We start from the raw sequence: 11,961 nt of genomic DNA on the forward strand, positions 1-11,961 counted from the left end.
ATTCAGTTGATTGAGAGATTTTTTTATCACAAAAATATATTGAATTTTGTCAAATGCTTTTTCTGCATATTGTTATCATATGGTTTTTATCTTTCATTCTGTTATCATGGTATATCAAATTAATCTTGCAGATGCTGAAACAGCCTTGCATCCTTGAAGTAAATTCCACTTGATCATGATGCATAATCCTTTTAATGTACTGTTGAATTTGGATTGCTAATATTTTGTTGAGGATTTTTGTGCCTATGTTCATCAAACATATTGGCCTGTAATCTTATTTTCTTTTTAGTGCCCTTGACTAGTTTTGGTTTTAGGGTAATGCTGGCTTTAGAAAATGATTTTGGAAGAGTTCTTGACTCTTTTATTTTTTGGAAGAATTTCAGAAGTGTTGGTATTAATTTTTCTTTAAATGTGCGTTAGAATTCACCAATGAAGCCATCTGGACCCAGGTGTTTTGTTAATTTACTTGTAAAATACTTTTTTTTTTTTTTTTTATAACTGATTCAGTACTCTTACTAGTATTGTATGTGTTTAGATTTTCAGTTTTTTATGACTCAGTCTTCGTAGGTTGTATGTTTCTAAAAATTTATCAGTTTCTTCAAGGTTGTTTAGTTTGCTACTATATGATTGTTCATAGTAGTCTCTTTTGATTCATTCTTTGTATTTGTATAGTATCAAGTTCTCTTCTTTCATTTGCATTTTTGCTTACCTGAAACTTCTTTTTATTCTTGGTTACCATAGTTAAAAGTTTGTCTATTTTTATTTTAAAAAAAATTGGTTGCTCAATAGCATGTTATTTAATCTCCATGAGCATGTGATTTTTCCAGTTTCTGCCTGTGATTAATTTCTAATTTTATACTGTTGTGATTGAAAAAGATGCTTGATGTGATTTCCTTCTTCTTACATTTGCTAAGACTTGCTTTGTAACCTAACATAAGATCTTCCCTGATGAATGTTCCATGGGTTCTTGTGAAGAATGTGTATTCTACTGCTATTGGTTGGAACTTTCTGTAAATATTCATAAAGTCTATCTGTTTAAATGTGTCAGTTCCATCTTTTCATATTGAATTTCTATTTGGATGATATATCCATTATTTAAACTGAAGCACCGAAGTCTCCTACTATTGTTGTATTTGCTATTTCTCCCTTCAGTTCTATAAATGTTTCTTAATGTATTTTTGTGCTCGGGCTTTGGGTTCTATTTGTATATTTTCATCAGACTTTTGATATTATGTTAATTTTGCTAAAGTTATTTCACTTTAGCAATTCGTTATAGGACTACTTCAGTGCTGTCTAAGGCATGGTGTTGAGGGAGATATACAGGTAAATCTTCACAGGATGTTCTCATCCACAAAATATTTAATTTCATTTAATGAGAAAATTATTATCAAATTCAAACTGATCCAAATACATTATATCCCTAAGACTTTGTAGTATTTTCTTTTAGAACTATTTTTAATATTTTTAAACATTATGTAAATAATATTTGAATTATTTTCATTTATACAGAAATGAACACCGAGTAGAATATAACTCCCTATTAAATGATATGTTTAAGTAGACAGCCAAAGTATTTTTTACCTTATTCTAAAAAGGATAATTTAATTTTTAAAGTAACATTCCCTTCTTTTTTGCTTCAAAACTAATGCATTTTGCTAAATAATGCATTACTTGCTGTACTGAGTTCATATTTCTTTCATGCAAATTTTATAATTTTTCAAAATGTTGCAGTTAATATGAATAATGTTATATCACGGCAGATGGTGATTGCAGCCATGAAATTAAAAAACGCTTACTCCTTGGAAGGAAAGTTATGACCAACCTAGATAGCATATTCAAAAGCAGAGACAGTACTTTGCCAACAAAGGTCCGTCTAGTCAAGGCTATGGTTTTTCCAGTGGTCATGTATGGATGTGAGAGTTGGACTGTGAAGAAAGCTGAGCGCCAAAGAATTTATGCTTTTGAACTGTGATGTTGGAGAACACTCTTGAGAGTCCCTTGGACTACAAGGAGATCCAACCAGTCCATTCTGAAGAAGATCAGTCCTGGGATTTCTTTGGAAGAAATGATGCTAAGGCTGAAACTCCAGTACTTTGGCCACCTCATGTGAAGAGTTGACTCATTGGAAAAGACTCTGATGGTAGAAAGAATTGGGGGCAGGAGGAAAAGGGGACAACAGAGGATTTGATGGCTGGATGGCATCACTGACTCGATGGATGTGAGTTTGAGTGAACTCAAGGAGTTGGTGATGGACAGGGAGGCCTGGCATGCTGCAATTCATGGGGTCGCAGAGTCAGACATGACTGAGCGACTGAACTGAACTGAACTGATGGCATACACTGGTAGATTTGATAACTAAGTAGATATTAGTTAAGGATACCAACTGCAATATTTATTCATGTTCTTTTAATTGTAATTTGCAGGTTTTATGAGTCATGGCATCTGTGTAAATTCCATCTGGGCCAGTTTAATAATATTTACAACTACAGTCACTTTTTGAGATATAATAATGTTGATTCTGTAAACTAGATTTCTCTATCATATTCTCTAGTTATTAATAACATAATAATGTTGATACACTCAAAAGTTGCAAGACTTCATTTCTCTAGTATCTGGGTTTTGTTGCAGTCTATTCTCTATAACCATATTTTGATTTGCTGTTTATAGTACGCTTAGATTCATACTATGTTCCTGTGATTAGCATAGGAAACATACATACAATCAGATATTATTGCAATATGGAAAGAATTCTCTACCTTCTGTGTGAAAGTCAAAAGTTATGCCAAGAAAGTTTTGATAATAATTCTTCGCAAGAAGAAAATAAACTTTCTTTTTCATTATGAATGTGAAAGTGTTAGTCACTCAGTGGGATCAGACTCTTTGCAACCCATGGACTGTAGCCTGCCAGGCTCCTCTGTCCATGTAATTCTCTAGGCAAGAATACTGGAATGAGTCGCCATTCCCTCTTCTAGGGAATCCAGGGAATCGTCTTCAACTAGAAGTTGAACCCGGGTCTCCTACATTGAGAGCAGATTCTATACTATCTGAGCCACCAGAGAAGCTTTCATTATGAGGTGTAAGAGATTGTTCTCCACTATGGTACTCGTGTAATATGGGAGACCTGGGTTCGAACCCTGGGTTGGGAAGATCCCCTGGAGAAGGAAAAGGCTACCCACTCCAGTATTCTGGCCTGGAGAATTCCGTGGACTGTATAGTCCATAGGGTCGCAAAGAGTCAGACAGGACTGAGTGACTTTTACTTTCACGATACCCATAAATTAATTTATGCCACTAATTATCCTGAGGGTTAACATTCCTTAAGCAGTAAACTTAGGAAACACTGCATACCTATTTGCTTGTTCCATTTAACTCACGCCTAAAAATAGTGTGAACACAAATATTATTTCGTGTGTGTGTGTGTGTATTTGTTACTCAGCTACTTTTTGTTAGAACATATAGGTCTAATGTAATCAAGAGTACCATTCGATGTATACTTATATTCATTTGGGACAGAATGTTAGTCTCTGACATTTGAGTGGTAGCTAAGGCATGTGTATTACAAACATCAACTTGAAAAAATAGCCTTATGGTTAACAGCCTTTTGATTTTGTTAAAGTTTTGTTAAAAGACACTTATTTCTTAAATAAATTTAGACCAGAGGTATAAAAATTTGTTTCTTCTATGTGGCCTTCAAAAATTCTATTTAATTGAAGAAAAAATCCCTAAAATATAAAACACTAAATTGTATTTATTTTAATTACATGTCCTTGGTAAGTATGTCTGAAATATGTTCCCTATAAGCATTATGTTAATATTTTTGATACTATTATAATTGTAATAAGTTTAATCTGATGAATTACTTTTTCTTTTAATTCAGTGTTCAAATAATTTTAACAATATACCAATTTCAGAAAAGATTTCTTTCCACGTATGTTCAGACAATATTTAGAGGGTGTTAAACAATGAAAGGTAATATATATTTAAAGATTGCTTAAAAATCTTGAAAGATTACACATATATTTTGTGTAAGTGAATGCGGTTTCAGCACACAGCATTCTAAATGCAAACATCAAATCTTTATCGTTTAAAAATAGCTAAAAAAAGAACATTCTCTACCCCAAATTGCAGCAGCAAATCAGGAAGATTGATTTAAGTTCCATATTCTCAAAGAATAGAATATTAGATTTGGTTGACTTGTGTTTCTGTACATAGACCTAAATGATATCTATATGTAAAGGGCAGTCATATTATGGAAAAGTAATTCAATGTGTCAAATATCATTTTAAAACAGTGAAGTTATAGATGCTAAATTATATGAGAACTGTTTATTTAGAGTGTTTTGAAAGAGATGGGAATATCAGACCACCTGACCTGCCTCTTGAGAAACCTATATGCAGGTCAGGAAGCAACAGTTAGAACTGGACATGGAACAACAGACTGATTCCAAATAGGAAAAGGAGTACATCAAGGCTGTATATTGTCACCCTGCTTACTTAACTTATATACAGAGTACATCATGAGAAATGCTGGGCTGGAAGAAGCACAAGCTGGAATCAAATTGCCAGGAGAAGTATCAAGAACCTCAGATATGCAGATGACACCACCCTTATGGCAGAAAGTGAAGAGGAACTCAAAAGCCTCTTGATGAAAGTGAAAGTGGAGAGTGAAAAAGTTGGCTTAAAGCTCAACATTCAGAAAATGAAGATCATAGCATCTGGTCCCATCACTTCATGGGAAATAGATGGGGAAACAGTGGAAACAGTGTCAGAATTTATTTTTGGAGGCTCCAAATTCACTGCAGATGGTGATTGCAGCCATGAGATTAAAAGCTGCTTACTCCTTGGAAGGAAAGTTATGACCAACCTAGATAGCATATTCAAAAGCAGAGACAGTACTTTGCCAACAAAGGTCCGTCTAGTCAAGGCTATGGTTTTTTCAGTGGTCATGTATGGATGTGAGAGTTGGACTGTGAAGAAAGCTGAGCGCCAAAGAATTGATGCTTTTGAGTTGTGGTGTTGGAGAAGACTTTTGAGAGTCCCTTGGACTGCAAGGAGATCCAACCAGTCCATTCTCAACGAAATTAGTCTTGAATATTCATTGGAAGGACTGATGCTAAAGGTGAAACTCCAAAACTTTGGCCACCTGATGTGAAGAACTGACCCATTGCAAAAGTCCCTGATGTTGGGAGAGATTGAAGGCAGGAGAAGGGGATGCCAGAGGTTGAGATGGCTGGATGGCATCACCGACTTGATGGACATGAGTTTGCGTAAACTCCGGGAATTGATGATGGATAGCGAGGCATGGTATGCTGTGATTCATGGGGTTGCAAAGAGTCGGACACGACTGAGCAACTGAAGTGAACCGAACCTCAGTGTCTCAGAACAATATCTGGCTCAGAGCTTATAAACAAAAGTTTTTTAGTTTAGTAAAGATATTTGTTAGATGAATTCTCAGTGATTGAGTAAATTACTAAGCTTATAAAGAGAATATATATTGATTCTTACATGAATTAATAGTTTGGATAAAGAAATATGTCTAAATTAAGGAATGTTTATGTGAATTATTCCTAATAAACAATGCAAAAAGTATACAGAAGAAAAAGTTTTTGGATCTTTCCAGAGGTCATGATAAATCTTTTAAATTCTTGAGGTTCTATGCGGGCCCAATGTTCATGATAGGAATTGATAAAGGATACAGCTGTAAATTATAATTTAATCCACATGTTCAATAAATGTTTCTTTTGCTTTTATTGTCTGAGCACTATGCTAAAAGTTGGGGATGCAGAAATAAACAAGACAATTTGAGTCTTTGTTCTCAAGAAGTTGACATTTTAGTCAGGGGTTGTCATGATGACATCTTTGGTCTACACAAGGAAACAAGGAAGCCAGTGGTATCCACTGCCTTATTGTTTGAGAATATGGAACTAAGTTACTTCCTTTACGCTCCTGGTCTGTCTCAGAAGTTCTGGGTGAAGAATATTCTTTTCTTCATTTCCTCTAAAAGAGGACTGGAGAATACTTGTATGTGCTTAGAATCTGTTACTACATTTGCTTCAGACAAAATAAATGGGGATCAAAACAAAACCATCAATAATAAAGCAAAAACTTATATCAAGACCAAAGAATATTTATTTTTTAAGAAACACTTCATACATTCTTGTATGTGAAATTGCACATTTGTGAATATAGAGCATATAGGAAGCTGTTGGACTCTAAATTTAGTAATAAAATGAAACTGTTCCTTTCTTCCAGACAATAGCGCCTATTGCTTATAAGGATCTCAGAAGCAGGAACTTAAACATTCCTGTCATTATTATAAGGAACCTTCTATATATCAGGTCAGGTGATAAAAATAAAAGTCTAAATGTCAATTCAATACTAACGGATTCTTTAAAAAAAAGAAAAACAAGAATCTTAAATGTTATCTCAATAAGGGATGCTCTACATTGTTCTCTAAGTTCACTCGCTTCATTTCCTTCAGTCATAAGAACTACATCTCTGAAATAGCATTAGCTTAAAAAACAATGTGCTTTCTGAAAGTCATGTGTGGAGTTATTTCATTTACTTATAAGTGCACATTTAGCTTGACTGTCTGAGTATGGGTGCATATTACAAATACTTAGACTAAAATATAACATATACTTTCCTGCAACGGAAGGTTTCCAGGCATCTCTGCAGAACTCATGTCACTGGCCTATTGACAAAAAAAAAAAAAAAAAATCTTTTCTAGACATGCTCTCTATTTGGCTTACACTCATATAAGCTGACTCCACAATAAAACCCAACTAAAAGAATAGATGTTTTTGGAATTCAGCATTTGAGAATTTAGAACTTAGTCTGTGTGGCTGCCAAACTTGAACGTGAGGATATTTTATAAGTGAAGAATGTTTTGTGCTTGAGTTTACCTGCCAATAAGTTTGAACTCATCCCAAGAAGGATTCTATATTTCTCACTGATAAGTCAAAAATGGGTCTTACATGTGCCTAAAATGATTATTCCCTCGTTCATTGTAGAGTAGTTGACTATGTCAAATAAAATCACAGTTCTGTTAAGTTATAGGGAAAAATAAACTAAAGCAGGCTGTTTCCTGTGTTGGTTGTCTTTCACAGAATATAGATGATGGTGTTGCATTGGAGAGTGTTTTGAAACAAAGGTGTTATTATATATTTTCCTTGCCAAACTGCTATACTTGTACTATCTTTGTAGGGACACTCTCTTTTCCAAAGCTCTGACTCAGACACAGCCTTAGGTAGTCAAATGAAAAATGACCTTGCCATATCTCGCTTCAGTTGATTGGATTCAGTTACGTACCTGACTCAAAGCAATCAATCCATAGAATATTTGATAAAATATAAAAAAAGCTAGGAATGACTATTCAGTTCAGTTCAATCACTCAGTCATGTCCAACTCTTTGAAACTCCTTGAATTGCAAAATGCCAGGCCTCCCTGTCCATCACCAACTCCTGGAGTTCACTCAAACTCACGTACATCGAGTCAGTGATGCCATCCAGTCATCTCATCCTCTGTCGTCCCCTTCTCCTCCTGCCCTCAATCCTTCCCAGCATCAGAGTCTTTTCCAATGAGTCAACTCTTCTCATGAGGTGACCAAAGTACTGGAGTTTCAGCTTTAGCATCATTCCTTCCAAAGAACACCCAGGACTGATCTCCTTTAGAATGGACTGGTTGGATCTCCTTGCAGTCCAAGGGACTCTCAAAAGTCTTCTCCAACACCACAGTTCAAAAGCATCAATTCTTTGGCACTCAGGTTTCTTCACAGTCCAACTCTCACATCCATACATGACCACTGGAAAAACCATAGCCTTGACTAGATGGACCTTTGTTGGCAAAGTACTGTCTCTGCTTTTGAATATCCTATCTAGGTTGATCATAATTTTCCTTCCAAGGAGTAAGTGTCTTTTAATTTCGTGGCTGTTGTCACCATCTGCAGTGATTTTGGAGCCCAAAAAGATAAAGTCTGACACTGTTTCCCCATCTATTTCCCATGAAGTGATGGGACCAGATGCTATGATCTTAGTTTTCTGAATGTTGAGCTTTAAGCCAACTTTTTCACTCTCCTCTTTTTTCTCAAAAAGCCTAAGTAATTGAGAAATTAAGAGATGATCTGGTTATAGTGAATTCTATATCTGAAAGTATGAATGTGTGCCCTTTGCCAGGTAGCACTAGTGGTAAAAAACCCACTAGCCAATGCAGGAGACATAAGAGATGCAGATTCAATCCCTGGGTTGGGAAGATCCCCAAGAGGAGGGTTTGGTAACCCACTCCAGTATTCTTGCCTGAAGAATCACATGGACAGAGGAGCCTGGCAGGCTACAGTTCATACAGTTGCAAAGAGTCTGACACAACTGAAGCAGCGGATGCACATGCATGTGTACAGAGGTAGATCACAAAGGAAATGAGCCAGTCAAGCTGTAAATGTACCTGAGTTAGTGGGTAAAGAAGCTATGAGGGCAGCAAGATCTATATGATAAAGGAGAGATATAAAGTAAAAGAAAAATATCTTCAAGTGGCAAAGAGACTCTAACATGTAAATATACACACTCCTAATGCAAAAGTTCTTTACAAAGAATTGAAGTATCCTTGGACCCAAATAATCAAGTTTGAGACCTGCCTGCCCATACTACTGATCATTATGTTTTGAACACAAACAGATGATATTGCAAAAAGACGTGAATATTCAGTAAATGCTATATACAAGCCATTCTGTATTGAACACTCGTATCCTTTCATCCTTGTGGCAGATTTGTTCATTCTTCCAATCAGCCCATATTTTGAGCACTTCCATTGAACTCATATTGATAGCTGTTGATTGAGCATCTACTTACTACTTTCTCTGATATTTGGGAGTGTAACATCTTGCCCTTAGGGAGCATATTTTTTTGGGGAGGATGATGCATAAACAGAGCTTCTCAGGTGGTGCTAGTGGTAAAGAACCGCCTTCCAATGCAGTAGATATAAGAGATGCAGCCTCAATCCCTGGGTCAGGAAGATCCCCTGGAGTAAGGCATAGCAACCCCTTCCATATTCTTGCCTGGAGAATCCCATGTATAGAGGAGCCTAGTGGGCTACAGTCTATATGGTCCCAAAATGTTAGATACAACTGAAACAACCTAGCCTGCATGCACACACAATGCGTAAGCATTAAGCATATTAGACACAGGAATTATATAGTAAATATGTTAGTTTCAGTTCTCTGGTGAATAGGCCCTAATATTTAAAAAAAATAATCATCTATAGAAAATTTATTAAGTTGTTCCCTTGGGATCAACACCTGTGGAGGAAGGAAGGGGTAGGATTGGACAAAGGAGTAGTTGAATTGCAGTATGGAATTAACATTGAGGGAAGTGTCAAAGCTTTTATTTTCTCCCTCTATTCATAACCAACCTTGGAATGTGGGTTTCCTCCTGGGAGAAATAATGATCTTGGGCAAGAATATTTTCTTTAGCTAGAGACAGTTCCTGAAGAGGAAGTCATCAGAGCAGTATTGACAGTGCAAGCTTCAAGAATTAGGAGAAGTAATGCAAGGAATTTCTCTGTGTTGATTTTCTATCCTGCAAATTTACTATATTCATTGATTAGCTCTAGTAATTTTCTGGTGGAGTCTTTAGGGTTTTCTATGTAGAGGATCATGTCACCTGCAAACAGTGAGAGTTTTACTTCTTCTTTTCAAATTTAGATTCCTTTTATTTCTTTTTCTGCTCTGATTGCTTTGGCCAAAACTTCCAAAACTATGTTGAATAGTAGTGGTGAAAGTGGGCACCCTTGTCTTGTTCCTGACTTTAGGGGAAATGCTTTCAATTTTTGACCATTGAGGATAATGTTTCCTGTGGGTTTGTCATATATAGCTTTTATTATGTTGAGGTATGTCCCTTTTATTCCTGCTTTCTGGAGAGTTTTTATCATAAATGGATGTCAAATTTTGTCTAAGGCCTTCTCTGCATCTATTGAGATAATGATATGGCTTTTACTTTTCAATCTGTTAATGTGATGTATTGCATTGATTGATTTGTGGATATTGAAGAATAGAAAGAGAAATTAAAGAAACAATTCCATTCACCATTGCAACAAAAAGAATAAAATACTTAGGAATATATCTACCTAAAGAAAAGAAAGACCTATATATAGAAAACTATAAAACACTGGTGAAAGAAATCAAAGAGGACACTAAAAGATGGAGGAATATACCGTGTTCATGGATCAAAAGAATCAATATAGTAAAAATGAGTATACTACCCAAAGCAATCTACAGATTCAATGCAATCCCTATCAAGCTACCAGCGATATTTTTCACAGAACTAGAACAAATAATTTCACAATTTGTATGGAAATACAAAAAACCTCGAATAGCCGAAGCAATCTTGAGAAAGAAGAATGGAACTGAGGAATCAACCTGCTTGACTTCAAGATCTACTACAGAGCCACAGTCATCAAGACAGTATGGTACTGGCACAAAGACAGAAATATAGATCAATGGAACAAAATAGAAAGCCCAGAAATAAATCCACATACCTATGGACACCTTATCTTTTGACAAAGGAGGCAAGAATATACAATGGCGAAAAGACAGTCTCTTTAACAAGCGGTGCTGGGAAAACTGGTCACCCACTTGTAAAAGAATGAAAATAGAACACTTTCTAATACCATACACAAAAATAAACTCAAAATGGATTAAAGATCTAAATGTAAGACCAGAAACAATAAAACTCCTAGAGAAGAACATAGGCCAAACACTCTCCAACATAAACCACAGCAGTATCCTCTATGACCCACCTCCCAGAATATTGGAAATAAAAGCAAAAATAAATAAATGGGACCTAATTAAAATTAAAAGTTTCTGCACAACAAAGGAAACTATAAGCAAGTGAAAATACAGCCTTCAGAATGGGAGAAAATAATAGCAAATGAAGCAACTGATAAAGAATTAATCTCAAAAATATACGAGCAACTCCTGCAATTCAATTCCAGAAAAATAAACGACCCAGTCAAAAAATGGACCAAAGAACTAAACAGACATTTCTCCAAAGAAGACATACGGATGGCTAACAAACACATGAAAAGATGCTCAACATCACTCTTTATCAGAGAAATGCAAATCAAAACCACAGTGAGGTACCATTTCACACCAGTCAGAATGGCTGCTATCCAAAAGTCTACAAGCAATAAATGCTGGAGAGGGTGTGGAGAAAAAGGAACCCTCTTACACTGTTGGTGGGAATGCAAACTAGTACAGCCACTATGGAGGACAGTGTGGAGATTCCTTAAAAAATTGCAAATAGATCTGCCTTATGACCCAGCAATCCCACTGCTGGGCATACACACCAAGAAAACCAGAATGGAAAGATACACATGTACCCCAATGTTCATTGCAGCACTGTTTATAATAGCCGGGACATGGAAGCAACCTAGATGTCCATCAGCAGATGAATGGATAAGAAAGCTGTGGTGCATATACACAATGGAGTATTACTCAGCCATTAAAAAGAATACATTTGAATCAGTTCTAATGAGGTGGATGAAACTGGAGCTGATTATACAGAGTGAAGTAAGCCAGAAAGAAAAACACCAATACAGTATACTAACACACATATATGTATAGAATTTAGAAAGATGGTAACAATAAACCTGTATGCTAGACAGCAAAAGAGACACAGATGTATAGAACAGTCTTTTGGACTCTGTGGGAGAGGGAACGGGTGAGATGATTTGGGAGAATAGCATTGAAACATGTATGATATCATATGTGAAACAAATTGCCAGTCCAAGTTTGATGCATGATACAGGATGCTTGGGTCTGGTGCACTAGGATGACCCAGAGGGATGGTATGGGGAGGGAGGAAGGAGGAGGATTCAGGATGGGGAACACATGTACAGCCGTGGTGGATTCATGTTGACGTATGGCAAAACCAATACAATAATGTAAAGTAATTAGCCTCCAATTAAAATAA

Source organism: Capricornis sumatraensis, chromosome 18 (genome assembly GCF_032405125.1).
Source record: "Capricornis sumatraensis isolate serow.1 chromosome 18, serow.2, whole genome shotgun sequence".
NCBI lineage: Eukaryota > Metazoa > Chordata > Mammalia > Artiodactyla > Bovidae > Capricornis > Capricornis sumatraensis.